Here is a 27,755-nt window from a genome sequence, read left to right as displayed (position 1 = left end):
GGTGCGTACCCAGGGGAAGTGGGAGGCCAGCGTGCCAGAGCTGAGGTACAGGACCTTGGGACATGCATTGTGTGTTGGGGCTGGAGGGCATGAGGTTACTGAGCTGAGGTGGGCTCGGTCAGCGTGAGTGGGTAATGTGATTGGAGGGGATTGCGAGGTGTCAAAGAATCCCCCCTGTCTGTTTCAATGGGATGAGGTGGGTCAGTTTGGATCTCACCCTCAGCTGTAACCAAGCGTGACTTTCTGTTTGTAATCAGAGATGGATCAGGATCAAAATCCTCCAGCCAAACACCCCTTCTACCTCCTTCCCCTGCCACCAATTCTGGGGTTTCACAGTCTGGAGGCTCAGGCCTGTCTCTAAATTAATCCTGCTTCCAAACGACGAGAGGATCAGGTGGGTGCTTCAAAGCCCAAGCGCTGACCCTGGCTCAGCAGAGCCCCCTGGCCTCAATCACACACAGCTCATTTAGCGCCCACAAAACAAGACAAAGGGGTCCCCAGATGCTGGACTTCATCAAGAAAAGTGTGGCTGTGTGTGACTAAGGTGAGGGTCTCGTCAAAGTCTGTGGGGTAGCTATGCCATTGTTGCCAGCTGGCAGAGTCCGGGGAAGGAGGAGGAGGAGAGGCAGGATATAGCTCAGGGTGTGTCTACACAGCAAAGGCAGGGGTTAGCCTACCCGAGCTAGCCTGAATCCACCTAGTGCAGGTAATAGTGGCAGTGAAGAGACAGCAGCTCAGGTTTCAAAACGGGCTAGTGAGCTGAACACTTGCCCAGGGTCCGTGCCGGGCTCGTACTAACCACGCCGAAGCCCAGGCTGCTCGGTCGTTGCTGTTGTTGTTACCCGCACTAGTAGGCTTGAGTAGGCTTTGCACAGCACCTGGTTCTCATGGTCTCCCAGAGCCACTGCGGGAAAGCTTCAGCACCATCACCCTGGTACCAGGCCAGATGTTCAGTGACCCTGATCCATGCTGAGCTGAGTGCAACGGACACCCAATGCCACTGAGAAACAGGGACCTTGCTCCCGCATGCCTCCTCCCAGTTCCACCCCTGGGTCTCCAGCACCAGGCAGCGACGGGAACGGACACCAATGGGAAGAAGAGCCAGCCTCCCGCAGAGCCTGAGCTCCGAGACAAACACAAAGACCTTCCATTCTGCGCTGGACGAGAACAGGGGCATTGTTCCCGCCGACAAACCAGAAACTGTCCTCGGCACCCGTGCTCAAGCCAGCCCCATCATCGCTCTGGAATACAGCCAGGGCTACTCTACGGGCAGAGCAGAGAGGGCATGCAGCCGTGGTACACCATGCAGCAGGGTCTTTGTGGTGCGCGGCCCGAGAGACCGTAGGGGGTGGAGAATGTGTCCGGTGTGCATGTGTCCAAGCGTTGGGGCAGCAAGTGGAGTGGCTGGCTGAGAGCACCAAGAACAGAAGCTAGATTTATCGTGTGGCCAGCAACCCATTCCAGGATTCTTTCAACCAGGTCATGAGTTAGGCAGAGCCCATGGGAAAACAGTACAGCAAAAGCTGTGCTCAGTCTGCTAACTTGTGTGGTCTGCCCACATCCTGCAGCCTCTTTCTCTTTTCCTGCACCTGAGTCCTGTCCCTTTCAAAGTGCAAGGGACACCATCCCATTCGGGGGGGAGGAGGGAGCAGGTAAAGCTGGTTGATTATAGCTAAGTTCATCTTCAGGTTTTGTGCATTCGAACGCTAAAGCTAGATACAAACCCAGGGAGTGAAAACCCACATGGACCGAAACAAACGAGTGATTCTGTTGTAGCTAATGCTAACTGAATAGCAGAGCTGGTCAAAACATGGAAAGTTGGAATAAACTCCCTCGCCAACCCCCGAGCTGAAAAATGTTGACCTTCTGATCAGGAGTGTGAAGATGCAATACATATTTGGGAACACTAGGGGGAGCAGAAGCAAGGGAAAGAGAGAGGCAAGAGATTGTATTTTGAGTTCCTTCTGCTATGGCCTGGCCAGGTTCTGATACTGGGCCCACCGCTGCTGTATGTGACTGAATAATCCAGTTGGACCCCACTTGGCTGCCTGTTTACTCACGTCAAAATTCAACAGTCGCTCCCAGATCTGCAAGCCAAGGTCACTTCTCAGAGCTCCGAATGTGAGGCTGCAGGCCAAGAAGTAAATTCCTGTAGTCACCCGAGGTGCCAGAGTGCATCCACGGTCACAGCTCTGTTACTGCTCCAGAGTCACTTCCTGGTGCACCGTGGAAACATTTCACTATCAAGTCCGCACCTGTGCAGTTACACTAGACACCACTATGACCAACCCTACTAGGATCCAACAAGGAGACGTGAACCCAAGACTTTCAGCGCTAAAAGGAGGTGCCTTGGCCACTTGAGCTACAAGATTAAGTACATTAGTGACCGACTGATAAACCACTTTATGTGAACCAGTCACTACAGGGAGACAAAGACGAGTTACACCAGCACAGCCACTTAGTTTACTCCCTCTCCTAACGACTATTCAGTCCAGTCACATTCTGTAGGAATCTTTGCACCCTGAATTTGGCCTATTACAAATAGATCTGAACCAGTGGATCTGTGCCTTGTTTCCCCATCTGGATCCTGGAGTCAGTAATGCTTTCCCACCACTCAGGAACTATTGTGCGGTTTGATTCATTAATGCTTGTAAGGCACTTTTGGATCCTTGCGGAAGCACAAATGGTCATTCAATCTCCTTCCAGAGGGGCGTGGGGAACCATCTACTCTATCTGGCCTTCAAATGGGGACATAAAAAGGGCCTCTCTGATACCAGCAAGCTCAGGGTTAAACTTGCCCCTCCTCTGCAGAACAAACGTTGCCCTACAAGCAAGTTGTTCATCTGGGCTTCGAGGCTAAGGCTTGGGAGACCGATCTGGTCCACACACAGCCTCCTTTTCCAAGGACAGCCACCCCCTCGGGGCAGGGCAGAGCCGGTGCATGGGGAAGGCTGGCTGCAGACATGATTTTTTAGCCGCAGCAGCAGTATTTCTGTGCACAAGTCATTAATCATTAGGTTATAGGAAAGACTTTTAGCTAGCCAAAGGGGGAGGTGAGTCGCATGCAAGCTGGTGAATAATTCTCCCTACCGGCCTCATGGGTGTTGCTCTCCGCCACTTTCAGAGCCCTCTAGTGGCTGTTTTGGGGATGACACAAGAGCGTGATTGCCAGAAGGCTCAATCTCTGCATGTCTCAAGGCATTTCAGAAAAGCCACGGAGCTGCTGCTACCAAATGAAGGGGACAAGCTGCTTCCTTCTCCCCCTGTCCAGCAGCGACTGATTTTACAGTAAGGACTGCAGGCGGCAAGACAGCTTGCTAGGCAGTTCTGACTTGCTTAGATTCTCACCACCTGATTTTCGACCTGCGCAGGTATCCCCCTTAGCCTTTACAACACAGGCCCAGTGAATGGGTCAAAGGTCAGTGTGGTTCTGGTTCTCCCTCTGGCTCTCCAACAGCCTCACGTGTGAATGATTCAAGAGCTCTCGTGCTTGTTCTTCAGCCTCTGATCCACTGTTCAGACAGGGCATTCCCCTCCCCTGGCTCCCGCTTGCTGTTTGCATCATGCTCCAATAGCCTTACCCACAATGCCCTGGCGTGGTGAAGTGTAGCACAGACCCCGTGACCAGAGCTCCCCAAGGGAAGGGCCTCACAATATGACCCGTAGAAGGGAAACACCCCAGGGCTGGCCCCACTCCTGCCTTTGCTTCTTCTACAGCGACGAACAAAGTGTCTGTACGTACCCAATAAATAACATACTATTAATGATGAATGCAGGAATTAGGGACAAGAATGGGCTTTTTTACATTGCTAACGGCTAGTCCCCCACTGTCCACTTCTATCGCACTGGAGATCCCTGGGGGTGTTACACATATTTATTCTCACAAGACAAGTAAAGTGAATAAACTGAGGGCCAGAAGGTGAAAGGACTTGACCAGGTCAGTCGGTGGCAGAGGCAGGAACAAGAACCTGACTCTCAGTCCCCTACTCTAGTTACTAGATCATGCTTCCCTTCCAGGAGGATGAACAGAATTTAGGAGTCCAGAATGACTGATAGAGGAAGGATGGTCTAGTGGTTAGGGCACTTAGCCTTTCGGTGTCTCAGTTTCCCATCTGTAAAATGGGGATACCAGCACTGCCCTGCCTCACAGGGCTGCCAGGAGGACAAACACATTAAAAAATTGTGCTCACATACTGTAGTAATGGGAACCATACAAACACTATAGGGCACATCTACACTGCAAGACAACGCCTGTAGCTGGTGCAGGTGAGCTGTAAAATACAGTGTAGACATTCAGGCTTGGGCTGGACCCTGGGTTCTGGGCTCATCTCCCCTCACCAGATCTCAGAGCCTGGGCTCCAGCCCAAGCCAGAATGTGTGCACAGAAATTTTATAGCCCCTCCGCCCGAGCCAGCTGACCCGTGCCAGGCATGAGTCTTATTGTAATGTAGACGTACCCACAGACACACAGACTCTCAATCTCTCGCTCTTTGACTTAACACTGCGACCATACTCCAGCACTACAAAGAGAGCCCAGAAGTCTTCACTTTTAAACCCCTGTTCTCACTGCTTCGGAGTACTAGATGCAGAACCCTGCAGTCCCGATGCTCAACTCCGCTCGAACTATTTGATCACACTATTTTCCCAGTCCCCACTTGCAAAGCCGCTTCTCACACCCCGGCGCTCTGATGATGATTACACCTTCATACCAGCGTGTGACAGAAATGTTTGTGCAGAAAAATCCCACAAGTCAGTACATTAATGTCCTGTGATGAAAAATAGGTCTGTCTAAAGACACTCAAGGTAATTTCAGACTACATTTGAGGTGATTTCAGATTCTCACGTCTGCCTGTAACAGTGTTTCAGTCTGTGTTTATCATTAATTTCCCCCCCCCCCTTCACTTCCATTTTTCCTCCCCAGTTGTTTTTAAAACATTCGGATAACAACAGAATAAAAGGACCACAGCACGGGGCACAAGTCAGCCTTTAGCCCTTCTCAGCTCGCCTGGAAGTTATATCTTTGCACTTTATAATCAAAAGCTTTGCACTTCAACGTGCTCTACATCTATTAGCTAAGGGATCCTAACCCCATCTCTGGCAGATATACCCCCAATCGACAGATGGAGAAACTGAGGCTGGGGTGGAATGATGCCTTTAACCACATGAGCTGTTAGCCGGGAGTGGGGAGGTGCAGCAGTAGTGGATGATCAGAGGTTGTCTGAGGTGCTCTGCAGGCAGAATGCTTTGCTGGATTGGGACTGAGGGGGCCCGGGAGTGGCCACTGGACCTCCTCCCACATCTGCTGCTGGATGCTAAGGGACCTGCTGCCTCTAGGCTGACAGCAGCGTTCTCCGTGGGCGCTGCAGGAGTGTGGCAAGATGATCCCTGTGGGAAGGATCCCTGTACCACGCCTGGCTCAGAACAGGGCTGTTGGTGTTTAACTTCCCCAAGTGGCAGAGGGTAAAATAATGTTATGAGCTGGGTGAAACCTTGTTTTGGGTCGAGTTAAAAATCCCATTGAGATTGGTAGGTGTGAACTTGCCCTTCAATTAACATAACTATAAACATAATCTCCAACCTAAAACAAAAGGTGGGTGTGAACCAGCCCAGCAGGGGGGGGGGGTGTGAAGACAAATCAGGGCAGGGATGTACAGGAGGACAAACGACACCGACACTGAGGTCAGAGCAGAACAAGAATGAGAACAGAGTCAGGTCTGGACTACACTAAAAACGTTAAATTGACTCAGCCACATTGTTCAGGGGTGTGAAGAGTCCACACCCCTGCGTGATGTAGTTAAGCCAACCTAACCTCCAGTGTTGACAGTGCCAGGTCAATGGAAGAAGGCTTCCATCAACCTAGCAACCGCTTCTCAGAGCGGTGGATTATCTACACCGACAGGAGAACCCCTCCCATTGGCGTAGTTAGTGTCTACATTGAAGTGCTACAGTAGTGCATCTGCAGTTGTGCCACTGTAGCATTTCAAGTGTAGACAAACCCTCTGAGAGAGAAACAGGCTGAAGGAGCAGCTGACAACACAGGGGGTGACTCTGGGTGGTTTTTGGATCAGGGGCGCAAGCTGAAAAGAGTGGCCTTGGTGCTGTGAGCAAGAGAAGCTATTTCCAGCCATTTGGTCCCCTCTGCGTTCAGAGCCACGGACCCTTGTCCATTCTTTGTAAATACACACAACTGCATCGAAGAAAGACCCGACTACCACCAAGTTCTACTCCCCATGGGAGCACCCACAGGGCCTCAAACTGTGACTAGCGGCTCCAGTCATAAAAGGGTGACAAGAGCCACTTGGGGGACTTCGGCATAGAGGGCCAGGAGCGTTGGTGGTTGAACTTTGCATGGACATCGGTGGGCTTTGGATCAAGTAGTTAATAAGCAAGTCTGGAGTAATTTACTCTCTCCAAGGCTTGGTCACTCGCAGGGGATGGCGCGTTCATGCCTTTCTCTGGTGGGGATACTCAGTTTTAAACTTTCAGCCCCACTTGCCCACCACTTCCAGAAATGCACCAGGTAAGAGCAGGGCAACCCTGCTACACAGCCACCAGCAGTCCCTCCTTGGACCTTCAAAGTCAGGGCCGCCCAGAGGGGGGGGCAAGTGGGGTAATTTGCCCCAGGCCGCGGGCTCCACAGGGGCCCCCACGAGAATGGCTGAGGCTCCCGTCCCGGCCCTAGCCCGACCCCGCCTCCGCCCCTCTCCCAGAGCCTCAGCGCATCCAAGTGCGTTCCTGGCTCCAGCGGGGCCTGAGCTCTGCCCTGCTCAGAGCCACATGGTAAGGAGGCGGGGCTGAGAGCTCCGGGCTGAGCGGCGGGAGATCAGGCCCTGCTGGAGCTCGCAGCCCCGCCCCCTTACCATGTGGCTCTGAGCGGGGAGGAGCTCAGGCCCCACCGGAGCCACGCTGCAGCGCTGTCCAGGGACGCTTCTGGATGCAGCATGCTGAGGCTCCGGGTGAAGGGGGTAAGGGGCCAGAGCCGGAGGGGTTGGATAAGGGGCAGGGATGGGGCAGAGATTGGGGGGGCGGTCAGGGGACAGGGAACGGGGGTGGGGTGGGGTTGGATCGTAGGCATTCCGGGAGTCTGTCAGGGCTTAGTGGGAGTGGGTGTGTGTGTGCATAGGGGTCGGGGCAGTCAGCGGACAGGGAGCGGGGGGGTTGGTGGGGGTGGGGTCCCGGGGTGGTGGTTGGGGGGGGTCTCTGGGGGACGGTGAGGGGACAAGGAGCAGGATGGGTCTGGGATTCTGAGGGGGGCGGGCAGTCGGGGGGCAGGAAGTGGGTGGGGGTCAGATAGGGGGCAGGGCCAGGCTGTTTGGGAGGCACATCCTTCCCTACCCTAAAGCTCATTCAGCAGTTTGAGGCTTGCAGAAGAGCCAAGCTGTTAGCTTTTCCACTAGGGCTGCCGTCCCTTTCACTTCTCAAATGCCAAATGATAGTCTATATTTAATTTCAGTGTCATAGGGAGATTCATGTCAGGGGAGGGCAGCTTCATTTAAAATTAGCCACTGGGGGAGGGATCACATGAGAAGAGCAATATTCTACACCACCTACCTCCTTCCCAACCCTACCAAGGGAGACCCCTCTCCCCTGCATTCCCCGAGGCTCCAGAGGGGTTAATTCAGTGGTTCTCAAACTTTTGTACTGGTGACCCTTTTCACATAGTAAACCTCTGAGTGCGACCTTATAAATTAAAAACACTTTTTTATATATTTAACACTATTATAAATGCTGGAGGCAAAGCGGGGTTTGAGGTGGAGGCTGGCAGCTCGCGACCCCCAGTAATAACCTCGTGACCCCCTGAGGGGTCCTGACCCCCAGTTTGAGAACCCCTGGGTTAATTTAATTTTAGCACCCTGTGTCCATTCACATGCATGTGCTACTTTGAGCATTTCAGTTTTCACAACATAGGCTCATCCCAGATTCTGGAACAAGCTCAAATGCTCAGTTCGTGGAGTATGTACATAAGCTATACTAAAGGCAAACCCACAGTAACCGTCTCCAGTTAGGAGGGACCCCATGGAGCCAGTCTCTAGGAAACAGATAAATGCATGGAGGTTAAGTCCATTAATGGCTATTAGCCAGGATGGGTAAGGAATGGTGTCCCTAGCCTCTGTTTGTCAGAGGGTGGAGATGGATGGCAGGAGAGAGATCACTTGATCATTACCTGTTAGGTTCACTCCCTCTGGGGCACTGGGCATTGGCCACTGTCGGTAGACAGGATACTGGGCCAGATGGATCTTTGGTCTGACCCAGTATGGCCGTTCTTATGTTCTAACCTAAATTAACCCAAAGTTATGGAGACAGATATGAGTCAAGGAAGCCAGCAGAGTATCAGAAACCTGGAAAAATCTCTGACTGGATGGGCTCAGGCGTTTGGTCACAAGCTGAGGTGGTTCAAAAGTTTTGGATTTTTTTTAAGCAGAATTTTTTTATTGTTTCTTTAAACAATCAAACACAGCAAGCAGCAAATATTTGGCCACACACTTCTGAAACCCCAAACCATATTCAGGTTTTGGCAGACTAATTTCAGCTTTTCAATTAAAAAAATCACAACCAATTTTGAAGGAAAGCAGCCATTGTCTGTGATCTTTTCTGCTTTTTAAAAACCTCTAGTTTTCGATCCAAAAAAAGTTTTGACGGAAAATAATTGTCCAACCCTTTTAATGAGCTTTAGTGCCTTTTAGCACTAGCTGATGCTGAGAACCAGTGATACCTTGTAAAGAAGTTTTCTCAAAACTGGGTTTGTGCCGAGATGCGGAAGGTTTATTTTTCCCAGGACTGCCTGTGGGGGTAGCAAGAGGGGCAATCACGAGAATATAGTATTGTATAGTATTGCAATTTTTTTTTATGGAAAGGGCCCCCGAAATCACTTTGCCCAGGCCCCCTGAATCCTCTGGGTGGACCTGGTCAAAGTGATGGAGGTGAAGGACTGAGAAGCCATCTCAAAGGTGGATGTGAAACCAGACAGGCCCCTCTCTGCCAATTTCTCTCACTGCTGCTGCTGGTTAGAATGCCATGTGGTTCCCAGGCATGTTGTGTGTGCACACACACAAACCACATTCTCCCACATGAAAGCCACACTCACCCACGTAGGACACCCATGCACACCCCATCCAAACGTGCACACACGTTTGTAAGCAAACACACGCGTACCCTCATGCACGTTCTCATTCACCTACCAGAAGAGAACTTCCAGCAAGGCGGGTCAGAGGGATCAGAAAAACCTCCCTTGGCATTGCCATCACAGACATTGCTATTAACTTCCCTCCCACGCCAATCCAGTACAGAAGGGACAGGAGACTGAGAGATGACAGCAAACCATACATCCTGGAAATGAAACATCAAATGGGTCATTCCCTGTAACAGATCACACTGCAGAAGCTCGGAAAGACCAACAGTACACACAGAGCAGCGTGTGTGGTGCTGGTGATAGTGTGTGTGTGTGTGTGTACATATATATATATATATTATTGCAATGCTAAAGAATCACATCCTATTTACAGAAAAGAACAGAGCTCTGCATTTTTGCATTAAAGTAAGGACACACCCGTGACCCAGCAAGCTAAGAGGGCAGGCGTTCTATAGGGCTGTTTGCTTGTCCAAATAAGAAAAAAACTGTAGAACCTGTAGTCAAATCACGTGCACTACTTATGGCAAAACACTACCATCCAGATGGAGGCAGAATTTACAGAGATAACACATTGCAGAGACCAAAAGGGTGTGCTGGACTCACACTTGTATTCCTGCTCTGAAGTACAAGCTGGGAAAGAAACAAAGAGCAGTAATGCCTGGCTATAGGGCCCACATCTATTTCTATATAGTATTTATTTAATCAATTGATGTGTCTATTTTACACTGTCGTATTGCACCATATTGAAAGCAGAGTCTCATCTCTGAGCCGTCTTACCCCTTTCCATCGGGTAAACTATTGTTCTGTTTTTTTCCCCTCTTTTCTTTTTTTAACCTCTGGTTTTTCTAACACAGATTGAGATCCACCACCTTTGTGCTGAGAAAAGTCCGAAGTAATAAAAAACAATAAAAAAAATTGCACTTGAACGACACTTTTCCATCTGGGAATCTCAAAGTATTTTACCTGCAAACACCCATCAGAGGGAGACAAATATGATGCTAATTTTAGTGGTGGGGTAAAAAGAGGCTGAGCCTTTCCCAGGGTCACACTGCCAGGCAGTAGCACAGTTGTGAATAGGACCCAAGAGTCCTGGCACCTATTCGCCTGGTATAACCATTAGGTCGCACATATGTACGCTCATCTATGTTCTCTGATGCATTCATGCCATTGACACCCTTCACTGATTATGCACTGGCCTCGTTACAATGGCCTATAACTTTATTCTGCAATAGCTCAGGTAATCACCAAAGCCTGGCAGTTAAGCGAGGAGAGAGAGCTCAGGGGTTTGAGCATTGGTCTGCTAAACCCAGGGTTGTGAGCTCAATTCTTGAGGGGGCCATTTAGGGATCTGGGGCAAAAATCTGTCTGGGGATTGGTCCAGCTTTGAGCAAGGGGTTAGACTAGATGACCTCCTGAGGTCCCTTCTAACCCTCATATAAGTATTCACTGTACATCCAGCAGCGTGAGCCCGCACATTGGTTTTGGTGGGAGACAACATTAACTGACCTGAATATCAGCTCCTCTGGGTTTTATTACTGCTCCCGTGATTACATGCACAGCTCTTCGTTAATATTATATGCCATCCTTACTCCTCCAGAAGCCCCTCTGAAATAAACATCAATTGCACACGTGCTTAAGCGCTTTGCTGAGTTGTGACCTTAGCATGGCAACACTAAATTAAACCAACAAATGATGGCCTCCATCATGGCTTGGCCAGGAGCCCTGCACAAAGGTTAGCCCATTGTTCTCATAGACTTTAAGGTCAGAAGGGACCATTATGATCATCTGGTCTGACCCCCCTGCATGCTGCAGGCCACAAAACCGTCCCTACCCTTCCCTTGACTCTGCTGATGAAGTCCCCAAATCCTGTGTTTTAGTGACTTCAATTGGCAGAGAACCCTCCTGCTAGCGATCCCTGCCCCATGCTGCAGAGGAAGGCGAAAAACCTCCAGGGCCTCAGCCAATCTACCCTGGAGGAAAATTCCTTCCCGACCCCAAATATGGCGATCAGTAAGACCCCGAGCATGTAGGCAAGAGTCTCCAGCCTGACCCTTGTTAACCATTATACTATTTACCTGCCATTGCTCGGTATTCCTCAGCTAATATGTTTTACCATTAAACCATTCCCTCCATAAACTTATCTAATTTAATCTTAAAACCAGACAGGTCCCTCGCCCCCACCGTTTCCCTCAGAAGGCCGTTCCAATATTTCACCCCTCTGACGGTCAGAAACCTTCGTCTAATTTCAAGCCTAAACTTCCCCACGGCCAGTTTATATCCATTCGTTCTCGTGTCCACATTAGTACTAAGCTGGAATAATTCCTCTCCCTCCCTTGTATTTATCCCTCTGATATATTTAAAGAGAGCAATCATATCCCCCCTCAGCCTTCGTTTTGTCAGACTAAACAACCCGAGCTCCTCTAGTCTCCTTTCATACGACAGGTTTTCCATTCCTCTGATCATCCTAGTGGCCCTTCTCTGCACCCGTTCCAATTTGAGTTCATCTTTTTTAAACATGGGAGACCAGAACTGCACACAGTACTCCAAATGAGGTCTCACCAGCGCCTTATACAACGGAAGCAGCACCTCCTTATCCCTACTAGATATACCTCGCCTAATGCATCCCAAGACCGCATTGGCTTTTTTCACCGCCACGTCACATTGTCGACTCATAGTCATCCTCCATTGTTATGCTGCTCCAGAAGCAGACCAGGAAGCAAACTGCAACTCAAGAGATTTACCATCTGTTTGACTGTCCACCCTCTGCTCCAGGGAGGTTTGGGATGTGCCTTACATGGTAAGCTCCTTGGAGCACGCATCATCTTTTTGTTGTGTGTTTGTACAGCACCTAGCACAATGGAGGTCCATGTCTAGGGCTCGTAGATGCTTCCTCAGTATAAATAAAAAACAACAACACACCAGCTCTATAGCTGATGCAGTGTACATCACTGAGAGATGACAGCAGACCATACATCCTAGAAATGAAACATCAAAAATGCCATTCCCTGTAACAGATCACACTGCAGAAGCTGCACCCACTCCCCACACGGAGAGTGCTCTGACCCTGCGGAGCGGAAGCAGGGAAGTAACGGTGTGCCTCAAACCCTCTCCGTACCTGATCGGGCATGAAGGATGGGTCACTGTCCCAGTCTAAGAACAATGCACCAAAAACATGCTTGGGTTTCACAAGGTGAAACTTTTCTGATTTCTTTTAACTGAAAAATGCATATTTGAGTCGACCAAAACATATTGTAAGTTTGTGTCACGTTCAGCAAATTATATCTGGTTGAAACCCTCCCACTGAAAAAAATTCTGAAAAAAATGAAATGTTCTATTTCACCATTTCCGAAATGGAAGAGTTTGATGTTTCAATTCAAAAAGACTTTTTGGTTTTGAATTTGCTTCAATTTCATTTTGAAAAAATTAGAACTCAAAAATGAAACAAAATGTTCAACAAAACATTTCATTTGACTCAAAATATTCAGTTCACTTAAAAATGTTAACAAAAAACCCCAATTTTGGAGTGATCCAAAATGTTTTTATTTTATTTTTCAGATTGTCCAACCAACTGAGAAATCAATTATTTGCACTGCTCTATTCCACGCATATTTCAGCATTAATTATTCACACTGCTTCATACCAAGCTAGAACATGTTCTACAGTGTATTTATTTTAAGTGGAACACAATCTAAAAACTAATGACAGGGGTTAAACCCTGTCTGTCCCCTCAAAAACATGACATTAAAAATAGACATACATCTTGAATGACAGAAATGGTGTTCCAGCTAGAAACAGCACGGGAGAGAGAGAGAGACGCGCAAGATTTATAGCTTGAAACATTTTAACAGTTGTTCACAGCATTAGCTATCTGCACATTATAAACACTTACCATTTCTATCTCGTACACTGATTGTACTTTGCAGTTATGAAGTTGTTTCCACTTTCCACGTCCCGTGCCCCCTCCCCTCATCCCCACTATAATATTTAGTCTGCAGCTTTGCTTATTTACATACCTAATTTCAGTTCTGTTTGCAAACACAAATTAGTTTTGTGCAATTACTTTGTGCACGGACATGAAGTTTATCCGCTTCAGTGATTTAACAGCATTGAAAGTGACTGCACAGGGCCATATGGCTCTCTCTATATAATCACAATATTACCTGCACATGTTAGTTACACAAGAGCTACATTATAATTAGAGCAGTTGAAAGAAAGAAAGAAAGAAAGAAAGAAAGAAATCAGTTGATTGATCAGCAAGGTATGAAGGTGTTTTATACAGACAATAGATGGATGATACACAAAAAGATTTCCCCAAACCAACAGACGGATCACTGGGTGCAGAAATTGGTTCTCATATAGAGCTGGGCAAATAACAGATTTTTTAGTTGGAAAAATAAAATTGCTTCCAGTTGGAACAAAAATGAAAATGTTAGAAAATTTCAACAAATCAAAAGGCTTTTTTGGTTGTGTTTCACATCAAATGAAGGATTCCACGTTGACAAAATCAAAATATTTTGTTTCAGTTTCAATCATCTGTAAGCCAGTAGAAATTATGAAACAAAAAGTGGTTTCAAATTAAAAAAAAGGTCATTTTGAAAATATCAAAACAAAATGTTTTGATTATGAGAGAATGTTTTATTTGGAAAACAAATCAAACAACTTGCTGAACCCAATGTGAATTTGCTACATGTTAAATTGTCACTGAAACTGCACTTTTTTGTGCAAAAAAGTTTCAGATGAAAAATGTTACCCAGCTCTATACCCAAGTTTACTGGCTCTCTTGGTCCAAAACAAAAGGTTGTCCTAAGCATGTTGTTTGAATTGGGGTACAACTGGTGGGAAAATGTTAATTCTTTTTCATTGCCTTTTAAAAAAATCTTTTCCCCCCAAGATTTCCAATAAAACATTTTGATTTTTGATCCCCCTGTATCCCCCCGCCACCCCTTCGTGCTGTTTTCACAGGAAATTTTTTCCCAAGTTGGTTGTTTTGTTTTGTTTTAAAAAAAAAAATACCAAAAAGCCATTCTCCATCAAACAACATTTTTTTTCAATGGAAAAATCTGAACCAGCACTAGAACTGGGGTCCCATACGTGGAGGCTTACTGAGGGCTAGATTGTGGCATGGGTGAGATGCCCACACAAGAGAACCAGAGACACCCTTCTGATATCCCTACACAGCCTGCCTGGGCATTGGGTCCAGGCATGTAGAAGTAAGTGGGGGATACTCCTTCGCTTAGCTCCTCCCCAGAGCAGGTGGGCGAGGAATGGGTGGAGCTTTACTGGCCAGCCAGAGTCATTGAGCCTGCTGGACGCTTCCCCCTTTCCCTGTCTCACTGGCTAATGTAGCTGAACCACAAGGACAGAGGGAGGAGGAGGATTTTACTGCTGGGGTAAAATAGCAACAAATATTACCAGCCTGCTCCTCAGGGCCGGCTCCAGACACCAGTTCAGCAAGCAGGTGGTTGGGGCGGCCAAGGGGACAAGGCGGCACGTCAGGCTCTTCTGCGGCAATTTGGCGGAGAGTCCCTTGGTCCCTCTCGGAGGGAAGAACCTGCCGCCGAAGAAGAAAGCGGCGCGGTGGAGCTGCCACCAAAGTGCCGCCGATCCGCTGATCACGATCGCGGCTTTTTTTTTTTTTTTTCCCGCCGCTTGGGGGAGCAAAAACCCTGGAGCCGGCCCTGCCGCTCCTGCCCCTTCAGAGCAAGAGAGGAGAAAGGGAGGAATTGGAACTCAGAGGAGTCCCATGTGCCGCCATGTTACAATGAATCCTGGAGCTACATGCAACTTGCACACAGCCCCATACTCTGGCCTGTGCCTAAAGGCACCGTATAGCCCTCAGTGATGGGCAGTGCTGGTGCCTGTTTGGTGTATTGGTTGATCGCAATATCTGACTGATCTCAGAGGCCACCATAGTGGATGCAGAACATGTCTATAGAGAAGTAAAGTAGCTAGGTTAAATGTTTCTGTCTAGGTACCTGATCCCAACCTGGTCGGGCTGTCCTTGGGGAGGCCTGGGGGAAGATTTTCTTCTAAATAATTTCCTCATTTCTATAGCTCCTTTCATCCCCAGGGCAGCCAGGATTTCCTTACGCATGGCGAACAATTATACTCAAGCTATACAGAGGGATCGCTTTATCCACTACAAACACGCAGCAGCCTCTGTGCAGAATCGCAGCAGTTGTTTAACAGTGCACGGTACTAGGGCGGGAAGTGAAGAACGCCGCTTTCTATTGAAAAAGCAGGGGAATTTAAAAAGGGAAAACTTAATTCAGGGCCAAATTCTGCTTTCAGTTACACCGCTGAAATCTGGAACAACACTACTAAGCTTGATGGACTGACTAAGGGTTTACGGCAGTGGAAAAGAGCAGAATTAGGCCCTAAAAGAGTTAGAACTGGCCTGGGCAGCAGGTTTAATACCTCCACCCTGGTGACAAGTGACATGAGTCTTTAGTGACCACCAGTGGTCAGTATATTGTTATTACTGCCACGGCACAGGATCCCCTCATGCCATGCTGGGCCATGGATTCAGTAGTGGCTTCGTGGAAAGAAAATCACTCTTTGAATCACCATTGCCAGGTTCTTTAGACTGATCATAGTGATCATCACTAACCTTAAATTAGGTGCTTTGATGGTCTTACCTACCATCCCTCTGCTCACTAAGTTGGTCACAAAGTAGAGTTTTACTTCTTGATTCAACAGGATCAAGAGCAGATCTTTTCTAAAATATCTGTTCTAGTTCAAAAAGGAATTCCTCTGGCCTGGACTATACAGAAGGTCAGACTAGGGGCTGGTCTACACTAATGAGGTAAGTTGATCTAAGTTATGCTAGTTCAGTTACGTCAGTTACGTAACTGAGGTCGACATAACTTAGATTGACTTACAGCTGTGTCTATGGGAGATGCTCTCCCATCGAAATAGCTTCCGCCTCTTGGGGCGGTGGAGTACAGACATTGATGGGCGAGCGCTCTTCTGTTGATTTAGCGAGTCTTCACCAGACCCGCTAAATCAACTCTGCCGCATTGATCGCAGCAGTGCCAATTTAGTCCATAGTGTAGACATGGCCTAGGTGATCACAGTGGTCCCTTCCGGTCTAGGAATCTAGGGATTGTTGGAACCATAGATGGGGCCAAGCATCAAAGTCCATAGGGGCTCAGATAGAGACAGTTAGGTTCAGTCCGTTAAAAAGACATGGCCTACCCATAAAGTTCAGTTCTGGATTAGGACTTCCCCAAAGGCTTATGGTGTTTGGATGCAGGACGTGTATTCAAGCCCATCTTGAGTTACCACATGGTTTGGACTTGGAGTAGAAGAGAGAAAAGTCACTTTGAGAGGCCATGCAAGCTAACAATTGTGGGATCCTTTGGCTCAAAAGTAGAGACTCATACTTGGAGATGCAGAGGTCCCAGAGTTCAATCACTGGAGTTGATCTTACCAGGGGTATCATTACACCACCAGCTGGCTTGACCACTGCGTGTTGTTCTTTTCAAAACACCTGTCCTTTGGCCTCCCCTTTCCCTGGAGACTTCCTAAGACCGCTGAGAAGTAAGAGAATAAATAGACACTTCATTTGACATCCAGGAGTTCAGGTGAGTACATCTACACAGCCTGTGGCAGCTCGCACTGCTGCTCCAGAAATAGGTGTGTAGACACAGCTTTGCCCAAGCAGTAACTTCAAAGGACTGTCTACCCAGCTATTTTAGAGCACCGGACCCTCTAGCCTGAGTTTGTTGACCCAGGCTGAGAGGCTCATGGTCGCAGGCTATGTCCAGGTACCTAGTGATGGACTCACCTTTAGTACCTGGCCGCTGGACTCAGCTGACATGGATCAGGGCTACAAAATGTTGCATCTCTCCTACCAAACAAGGGCCAGTTTCCACTGCCCCAGTGACTGCTATTGGACTGTATGATGGGGTCACCCTATAGGCCCTGGACAGCAGCTAGGACTAATCAGCAGATCGACTCCAAGCAATTTCAGCTTACCCTTTTCTAATGCCGTATTTAGCGCAGAACAGGAGGGCACAGAGGGTTAAAGAGGTTTTCCCATTGTGCTTCAGTACGGAGTACACAGAAGCAGAACACTGGGTATCACTTTTCATATGGCAGCAAAAGAACCATCTAATAACTCGCCAATTACATTGCACTGGTGCCCGTAAACCATCTGCACGATGAGAAAGTCATCCCGAGCAGGGATCTTCCTCGCCTAAAGCGTTCAATCCACAGCAAATGTAGGTTTCATGATATTTACGCTTCCCCCCTTCTCTTTAATGTGTGTTCAGCGAAAGATGCCAGCCTGAAAGACTTGGAGAATGAGGCCCTGCCAGCCACAGACCAGGTACCACAATGGCAACAACAATGCCAACTTCCCCAGAAGTACCCCACAGCCTTGAGCCAGTGGTACCACCTCGACAGTACTGCAACCTCCATGGCCCATGTAAGCCTTGGCCTTTCTAAAAACACAGCCAAAGACCTTGGTAAGTGCGTCATCTTTTATTGTCTCCTATGAATGAGCTCCGACCATAAATGCAATTATGAGCCACCTTCGGATTGAAAAGTGTTAAAATCTACAAACCTAGAGTGGGTTTGAACCTGCGACCTAGCTGCGGAAGACACTAGCCTCCTATTGCCAATCCACCGAGCCCCCGCCCCCATCTCCCTTGTGTCAAGGGGCCTTTGAATTACCTAATAACTTCACATATTCCCATGAAAGCTGGGGGAAGCTTTATTTCTCCCCCAAGACTTGTCTTTATTTATATAATACGTTTCATGTCCAAGACATCTCTGAGAGCTTTACCCAAATGTAAATTACCAGGCCGTATGGGGCAAATTATAAATATCACTTCTCTCCAGATTAAAAACTCGTGTAATAAACAATAATAATAAAAATAATAGACTTCAACGCGGCATCTAAAGGGCTAACTGAAAGGGCGTTCTTATGCCCATGGGCAAAATTAAAATAGCACTAGACCGCAGAAGACTTAAGCCATGGAACCGCCAAAAGGCTTGTGTTTAATGAATGCACCATGGAAAAGGTAGCACACGTGCTCCAAATGATCAAGGCATTATAAGCACTTGCGAGGCATTTAAAGCCTTGTAAAACACAACGTTAAAGTCAATGCACCGGGCAAGCAGAAGCCAATGCAAGTAATGACTTAAGTAGGAGTGTGACGGTGTGTGAGAGTAATCTGCCTGCAGCCCTTGTGAATGTTCTCCAATCCACGGAGGGTCTTAGCAGTGGGGCTGGAACACAGGTGAATTGCGGCAATCAGCTGCAGACACTACAAAAGTCTAGATCGAAGGCTCCAGGCGTGAAGCCGCTGAAAAGAGGATGCAATCCAGCACTATTCCTTAGGTGATAAAAAGGGGCATTTTACTACAGATCCCTAGCTCCCGGAAAAGCAAAAAGCAGAAACAAAGAGAGCCCCCCTCTACCACCAAGGCCCTTGATGGTTATTAAAGGAACAGAAGCTTTGCCTTGGCAAAGGGAAGTGCAGCATAAAAGGGTTATTATCTGCCAACTCCTAAGGGTCATTCAGCACGACCCTCGTGGTTTTCATCTAGATTTAATTTAAGAAAATTTGCCAGCGGGAGGCTGCTTGGTAACATGTAACATCACAGGGCACAAATGCTCTGTGGCTGTGTTTCACTGCCATATTAAGTGTCTCCTTGCTTCACATTGCAGTTACACGGCAATTACTGTCTGCTTGTTAGTTAATTGCACTTATGTCTTTCTAGCTGAAGTATTTATCTGACCGTTGATATCTTTAATGTATTTATTCCCACAACACCCCTGTGAGGCAGGACAGTGCTACTATCCCCAACATTCAGAGGGAAAACTGAGGCACAGAGAGACGAAGTGACTGCCGCACAGTCATAAGACGATGTCTGTGGGGAAACAGGGACTTAAACCCACGTCTCCCAAGTCCTAGCCTAAGTGAGCTAACCATTGGACCATCCCTTCCTCATCTACATGGAGGATCAGGCAGAAAGGTGACCCTGCTCTCTTTGACACAACTCACAAGACAGAACGGTGTGTTGCCCAAGCAAGGGGATGGCTCAGGTCTCCCTTGGGGCAGAGGGTGGGAAATCTGGAGACTGCATCGAGGGTGGCAAAAAGCTCATGCACAAATCCATTAAAAATAAAAAGACAGTCGGGCCCCATGGCCACATTATTGTCCTGCCCAGCCTCCCAAACCAATAATAACCCTTCAATGCAATGACCACCACCCACTCAGCCTACTACCGGAGACAAAGCTGGCTCTGCAGTGCACCCTGAAAACAACAAACTGGCTTTGGCAGACCAGTGCTGGTGCTGAATTCCAGAGTTGAGCACATTTATTTTGTTGGGAGGGACAACTGGTTATTAATTGGTCGGTCTATCTAATTTGTGACCAGCATCACAGTTCAGGACAATTATACCTATATACCCCCTCCATGCGCCAGCAAAAGCACCCACTCTAGGCTCCCCAGCCATCACCTCTCTTGGGCAGAGACCCACATCTCTCTCTCTCCTGACCAGGGGTTTTCCAGGCTGCACAGTTCCCTGCCTCACACAGTGAGTTCCCCAGTGAATCAGACTGCCTAAGCAGGCCTGCTTTGCTTTCTTCTCAGAGGGTATCAACAGCATGATTGCCCACAGTGAAAAATTACCTCTCAGCCCTTTCTAAGCAAGCACATTTATTCTTGAAGTGAAAACATTACAGAGAAAGCCTATTAAAACAACAAAAGAACCTGCATGCATGCTAAAGGGGGCTTATCAGAGATCACATCCCAACTCCAATCTCAGGCTCGGGTAGGATTTAGTCCTTCAGACCTCACCAGGGGGTGGTCTCACTTTTGCTCAGAACAAGAGCAATCATGGATCCACGAATCACTCTTTTATACAGTTTGGGCCTTTGATCTTGGGTTTCTGGGACTAGATGATCAGCAGACAATCACCCTCTCCTCAGGGCATAGCTTCAAAATGCTGGGCTTTGCATCACCAGAGGCTGGGTGCGGTGCAGGAAGGGAATTGCATTCACCTGCCCTTAGAGATTTCCCAGGAAATCCACTTCACACGTATTGCCTCCAACCAGAGGTGAAAGTGAGCCGGTCCAGTCCAGGGTACCAGCAAGAGCCAGTATCCCATGCCAGACTGGACCGGCTTCTCCAGCGGTGCTTTAAAGGGCCTGGGGCTCCCTGCAGCGGCCGGAGACGCTGGCCCTTTAAATCACTGCCGGAGCCCTGGGGCTCCTGCAGCTGGACTTGGGTGAGGATTTAAAGGGCCTGGGGCTCCCCACAGTGACTGGAGCTCTGGGACCTTTAAATCCCCGCTCGAGTCCTATCGCCACGCGGTAGCGGCGATAGGGCTCCCATGGTGATTTAAAGGACCCAGAGCTCCACGGTGGCCAGAGCCCTGGGCCCTTTAATTCGCCCCGTAGCCCCAGGACTCCCAGCTGCCTCTGCGGCTGGTAGCTCTGGGGTGATTTAAAGGCCCTGGGGCTCCCAGCCACAGCCGGAGCCCAGGGCCTTTAAATCTTAAAAGGCCCCGCCTCTTCCGGTTGAGGCCACGCCCCCGCTCAGGACTCCGGCGTACCAGTAAGTCCTCTAAGTTACTTTCACCCCTGCCTCCAACGTTCCTTCTTGTCTGACATATTGTTTAAAATAGTCTTTGAAGCTTATAACGCTTCCCAGGTTTTACACTGGCCACTTCTCCCTGCTTGAGAAATTACAGCCAATCTCGCAATAAGACAAACATTTTGCATTTATAAGAAAATGGACTCCAAAGCTACTTAAACGTAATAAAAACTCCCAAAGATATGGCAGGTCCAAGGATCAATTTCAGAACCTCATTTGGTGACAAAAATTAAACTTCAACCACACGGAAACTTTTTTATTTGTAAAGAAAAGGGCTCCTAATTGGTCTAAAATCAAAAGGATCCAGTTCTCTGCACCAATCAGGAAGCAGCATCTGCTATAACAGCACAAGGAGCAATTGTCCCTCTGGTTACACCAGAAATCTACTGCATTTATCTCTCCTTATCATTTGGGATGAAGAGAATCAAAGTCACTGGGACTGAGGAATATTGTCACAGGATCAATGTCTCCTGCTTTGAAAATAAAGGTCTCGGCTTTGCTTGGCATTTATCTAGCAGCTGGAAATCGTTACCCTGTGATAGTGTCCTACTCTCTATTGATGTTATCTCCTAGGCAAGTGGGGTAGCAGAACTCTGCTTGTCTGACACTGATTGCACTCAGCAGAATTTCCATTAAACATATCATGTCAAAGCCGTGGCAACATCTGGCTGTGAGGACAGACTCATTGGTTATGAAGCCGGGTGGGCACGGGGAGGAGGATGCTTTTAGGACAATGGTTCTGCTCTGGGATCTCTTGTTCTTGCAGTGTGCATCTGAGGAGCATATGGGATGAAATGAGGAATGAGCACAGAATGCACAACAGAGAGATACAGCCCTGAAGGGATAAGAGCCCCAGGCCTTTCTCCAGCACTTGGCTTAGTACTGCCAAGGATGTCAAGAATTCCAGGATTGGAAGTTGACATCAACGGTACCACTCACGTGCTTAAAGTGCTTCACAAGGGTTGGAGCCCTACAGAGGGGAAGCCGGAGCAGAATGTGGCCCTAAAATAGGGCTCTGTGTCTAGATGATGGCCAGGTCTCCTTGGCACAGAACTTCCATCCCTGGAAGACTGAAGCTCATGTTTGAGCATTGGCAGTCAATGACAGAAGTCGCTTCCATAGACCAATCTAATCAGGGCCAACAAGAGGTAAGAGCCCTCTCCCCACTCTTACCTTCTGGCATGATGTGAGGGTGTGGTGTGCTGGGCTGGGTAGGCCGCAGTGCTGCCAATGAGGGAATTTTGGTGGATCACAGTTCCCACTAATAGATCTTCCTTGTAGCCTTTGCGAGATTAGCTGGGCCTCTTTTAGAGCTCAATCAAACCAAGGTACAAGACATGACTTGTATCCACCCCCACCCCCCCCAAGAGACTGGAGCAAACAGTTGACTGTGATTTTAGATCTCTGCTCATTCCCCTGGGCTCCTTTATCTCCAGCTAAAGCATGAGAGCGAGCAACTTCCGAGCTGCGGACGGCGCAGCTAGTGTGGGGTCTTTTTTGTTCTTTAAATACACTGGGTTGGTGTCTGCGGGGTTCCCCTCTTTTATGTCCATCACAGCAATCAGCGAAGAACATGAAACATCCCGCTTCCCAAAATGAAACAGGCAGGCAATCAAAGCTATTGGAAAGGACACGCCGGGAAGTCAATGAAGAATAGAAATAACATTTACAAAACTGGGACTCAGCGGGACAGGGGTGCCTTGCCTGGCTTTCTGAGCACCGCATGCTATTCTCTGCCCTCAAGTGAAGCCAACAGCTGCATGGTAACTAAGGGTGCCTAATGATGATAATGTTGATGAAGATAATAGCAATAACCTCCCCGCCTTGATACAGTGCCTTTCATTCGCACGGCTCGCAAACTTTCCTAACTTGATTGCGCAGGCTGGCGGTAGAGGTGACTCACCGCTGCCTGTCCCCAAGGAGCAGCCAGCTTCACGGTGACACCAGACAATGGCTGAAAAAACCCCACCGCAGGTCTTCATGCCAGTTTGAGACCAGGAGGGAAGCCAACCCAATTGCAAGGGGAATAACAAAGATGCAGGACGGAACTTCCTTTGCCAGGACACCTGTATTCCTGCTGAAAGCCCCGTGGGATCTTTAATGAGCACAAGGGAGCCGCAGGTTGGGTTTCCGTTTATTCTCCACGGTGGCGCCTCCAGCAGTGAGGTCATCCATGGAGGAAGAGGGAGGATTAGCTGAGCACTGACTTAGAGAGGAGGGTGTCCCCTATGGAATCACCAGCAAGGGCTGGTAACACCCTACTCCACGGTGTCCTACCAAAGCCGTGCTGCGGCAGGATGCAGAGCCGACGACTATTGGGGTGCCACTGAATAAGCTGTTTTTTTTTTAAAGACCCTATTCCCAAATGACAAAGATTTTGCACCTTTAAGAGGCAGAAGCAGGAGCCTCTAGCAACATGTGGTTTAGAAAGTAGCCTGCTTTGTCTTTACATCAAGGCTGAGTGACCATAATTTCCAGGACTTGCTGGGACCCATCGTGCTCTGCTCTATGGACATGGGGTGAACGGATTTTATTCTGGGGCTTGGGCTGTGTCCTTCTCTGTCAATGAATAGCCGCGCTCGCATCCTAGAAGCTACCACAACCAGAGGGGGTTGGCTGAACACCGAAGTTCCAAGAGGACTTCAGAGATCTCTGTTTGCTTATGTGGCAAACAATGGCTCAGTGAGCTCCAGCTTTCATCTTTAATACCCCAAGAATATCACTGTGCAACGGGCAAATCCTGCACCCTGCTTTTTGGATCCCCCACAGGGACGGCAATGGGGCTGGGTGGCTAGAGGAAAGCTCAGAGATGGGTGCTATTTGACAGGCTGAAAGGAGCGGCAAATTAAGGGAACCATGAGATACGGAACGAGAGAGGGGGAGGGAGATAGACACATCCTATGACTGTCTTTTTGTACTGTGTTTGTACAGCACCTAGCCAAATGGGGTCCGGGTCCATGACCAGTGTCTTAGGCCCCACAATAATACTAATAATGAAATAATTACTAACGGCTGTCTCCCACCCATCTATTTCCCTCTGCACCCCACAGTCTCCTCTCCCGGCCCCAGCTGTGCCTGAGAGGTCCAATTTCACAGCTGCTCAGTTCCAAATTGGGCTTGTGTTTCACAGCTGCACTTGGACTGGCTCTTATTTGTTTGCTTTCAGCTTTAATTAAGAGAGGTTTCATCACGTGACACACAGAACCCCCCGCTCCCACTTTCTCACAGGCCGCCGTCAGCAATAGCAGGGTGCTGTCTCCTCCTCTGCCGCCTTCTGGGCGCTGGCGTTCTCAGCAGGGGTCAGGGCACCAGTAGGGGGAGCTGGTGACCCTGGAAATTTGCCAAAGAGGTGTCTCGTGGAGGTGTATAGCCCACTCTCCCGCAAACACGCACTCTCCCCAGGTCGCTGCCCAACAGGTCCTGCTGAGCTGTGAGACAGAACTGAGCTGAAGAAATCAAAGCTGATTCCAATCTTATTATCCAATGTGGCCCTATCAGAGGCGACAGCAACATTTATCACATTAATAGGAATGATAGAAGAAATCTGGGATCCTGTCCAACAGGAGCGCTTTATCACATGTTACACTGTCTTACAAATCCAATTATCGCCAGCCAAAGTTCTTAACAGCCCTCGAATAGCGGCTTTGGAAATCTGAAAAAGATCCACAAATGCACTTGCCCAGAGCCCGCGGTATCGCCTATGGCAGGGCGCGGGCTGTATGTGATGAGCCTTCACTGCCATGCCAAAGCTGAAACAGGCACTCAGAGATGGAGAGCAGATGCCACAGCAGGGTCTGCCCGTGCGTTCTCAGCCAGGGCCAGCTCCGCGCTGGCGGTATTAGAGCAAGGAGGTCAGATCCCTTCAGGGCGTGGGGATGGACAGATGGGTACTGCAGGTGGAGCTGAGGTTAACAGACTGCAGCTAGAGACTAAGACAAGGAGGCTGTGACCCAGCACAGAAGGACGGGAGATTAAAAGTAAGAAAAACAAGGAATAAGCCGCAAAGGCAGGAAAGGTTATCTATGTCCAGGGAATGGTTCTAAGGGTTACTGCATGGGATGCAAGTTGCCAGCACTGCCAATGACTCGCTGAGTGGCCTTGGGTAAGCGGCTTAATTTCTCCATGCCTCAGTTTCCCCAGGGATAATGCCTGTACTCATGAGGGCAAAGTGGCAGTGGGTGGAGTTAAATAGTTAATTTGTGCAAAGCACAGCCAGATCTCCAGATGAAAGGGGCTATAGAGCCGCTCGATTCACCCCAAAGAAACCCCCAAAGAAACAGTGAGTCACAGGCACAATTGGAGAGGATTTTGATACTTACTTTGGTTTCTCGCTAGTTTCTCGATGACAACATGCTATAGGGGTTATCCCCTCCTCTTCCTCTTCTTCACTTTCTCTACACACACACACTTCTATTCAACATCCTTTCTTTCCCCCACAATTCAGTTGGGGTGTGTGTGTGTGTGTGTGTGTGTGTGTGTGTGTGTAGATTTATTATAGTGAGATGGGTCCCCCATTTGAGTCTTCTCTGATCAGCAACTGGGGTACATGGGGCCTGACACTCCACGGCCTTGCACATCATGTTGGGGGAGAATTTCACAGGCACACAAGGCCCTTGGGCACCACCGAAAGCCAACGGGAGTTAGGCGCCTCACTTACCATTTGTACCTTTGAACATTTCCCCGTTACAGCAACACAACCATGAGCTACCCAGGCAGAATGGAAGCATGTCGCACCCATTTGCATTGCTGTAAGTGACAAGGAGCAGGACCGTGTGAAACCTGGCTGACTGTATTAAGCCATGGGGTGTGGAGTGTCTATCCATCCAAATTCTGTCCTTGTTTGCACTTGACTTCAGAGGGATTGGCACGGATATGACTGAGAGCAGAGTTTGACTTATTGTGCACTGGCATTTCGGATTGATTCCGGGCGCATGTAAAGGCAGATTTCAGAAGGGGCCGGGATGAGAAATTTTCAAAAGTTGCTGTCGTTGTAAAGCAGCTGCAGAGGCAGGATCTCCACGGAGGGTGGGACGCTGCGCACCCAGTGAACGAGTCTGACCAGCCCAACCAACTGGGATGTGGCTTTGGATCAGTAGGAGTATCAGAGAGAACTCAAGCACTGACAGCCATCCGGAGACAAAATGGGGCGCCCGTCACCATCAGCCAGCAGTCGCTGAAATTTACAAGAGGCCCTAACAACTCTGTTGATTGCTGTCACTCACTTCCAACCCCATTCCCATGGAAACAGACAGCTTCGGAGGGAGCTGAGAAGGAGAAGCGGTGGCTAAGTTTGTTGGCCCTTCGGTACTATGGCGATAGAGGCCTTCTGAACACCCAGAGGTTGTGCTTAGATTCGTTGGAAACATGGCTGCCCGATGGGAGCACTTACTGATCATCCCTCAACCGAGTAAGAGCTCAATGCTAGGGGGTGCTGAGCAGGATGGCCCAGACACAGCAGAGCACGAATAACCCCAGTGAGACCACCCATATGTGCAAAGTTAAACACATAATGGATCGGGGGAGCGTGCTGACTACTCACGCAGACCAGCCTAGTCGGAAGCCAGAGGCTCCTACCATCTGGATTACTTCAGCTTGGAGAAAACACACAAACCAGTCACAACCCAGTCATAAAGCCTCACCTTCCTGACTTCAGACTGGGAATGAACTGCTCCATCAATCCCAGGCTCCTCAGCACTGCAATGAACTAATATCATCATGTGGCCTAGGTCCAGTCCTGGAATCCCCACTGGAATGCTTTGCTGTAAATACATTTGACTGTAAACCTTTCGGGGAAGGGCCTGTCTTCTTGTGCTGCCTGTACAGCTCCTAGCACAACGGGGTTCTGGTCTATTATTATTTATATTACTGTATCACCTAGGAGCCCCAGTCATAGCCCAGAACCCCATTGTGCAAGGTGCTGGACAAACACAGAGCAAAAAGATGGGGGTGGGAGGGTCCTAAGCACTGCTGTAATACATAATCAATACATAATAATTAGACAGACAGATTATACCATTTTCCCTGCAGCGCTTGTACTTTCATAGAGACAGAACAACTGGATCAGCGTTCCCAAACTGGACCCATTGCTGAAATGCAATACGGCTCATTCACAAGGCCCATAGATTCGGACACCTCTTTACTGGTGAGAGCAGGAATTCTCCTGCTAGGTGGTGAGACGAGGAAAGAACTGACTGGAATTTTTGACTTTTGGGGGGCAGAGGGGGAGAAATACAACAAAAATACCTAACAACATATCTGTGAAACGTTCTCCCCTATGTGGGAGGCAGTGCAGCCCAGTGGATAGAGTATTGGACTGCAACTCAGCAGACCTAAGCTCTATTCCTGGCTCTATCGGTGGCCAGCTGGGTGACCTTGGGCAAGTTTCTGCACCTGCTCCGTGCCTCAGTTTCCCCATCTGTAAAATGAGGATAATGATACCAACCTCCTTTGCAAAGTGCTTTGAGATCTACTGAGGAATGGTGTTATAGAAGAGCTAGGCATTACTACTTTTATTGAGCAGCATTATAAAAGTGGCACATTTCACGGCTGTGCAGCCCGTGGAGGAGTGGATTTGATAAAGTGATGCTCTTTTATTATCACTGGTTATCATTTGGACAGCAGCAGTCCCTGCCTAGCCATGAATCAGGACCCCGCTGTGCTAGGGGCTGTACAACTATAAAACAAAAAGACACTTTCGGTCTCAAAGGGCTCAAGGTCGAAAGAGCCTGGTGTAAGCAGGGGTAGCTCTGTCAATGTCAGGCGCAGGTGCAGTGGAATATCAAGCTGCTACTGTTCAGGGTGATGAAGAGAGTTTTTAATAAACGGTGTAATGGCATTTATGTCAGGGACTGCAAAGCATTACAGATGGTAGTTTGTGTGTCTAATGCATGAAAATCAAACCATATTATAGTCTCCTGAAACACTATATGAAATTATAAAGCATAAAAAGAAATGTATATATATATATATGTTTCTGCCTGTAAGAACGCACTTCTGACAAAGAGATCAGTTA

At 48.5% G+C, this 27,755-nt stretch overlaps 1 protein-coding gene across 7 annotated transcripts in view; it reads right to left on the bottom strand.

Annotated features, from left to right (window-relative positions):
• The window catches only part of NTM (neurotrimin), a 676,988-nt gene that overhangs the window by 196,965 nt on the left and 452,268 nt on the right, over window positions 1-27,755 (bottom strand). The window lies entirely within an intron of this gene.

Source organism: Trachemys scripta, chromosome 21, assembly GCF_013100865.1.
Source record: "Trachemys scripta elegans isolate TJP31775 chromosome 21, CAS_Tse_1.0, whole genome shotgun sequence".
NCBI lineage: Eukaryota > Metazoa > Chordata > Testudines > Emydidae > Trachemys > Trachemys scripta.
Note: the sequence above shows the minus strand (reverse complement) of the source record. Positions and strands in the feature narration are given on the sequence as shown.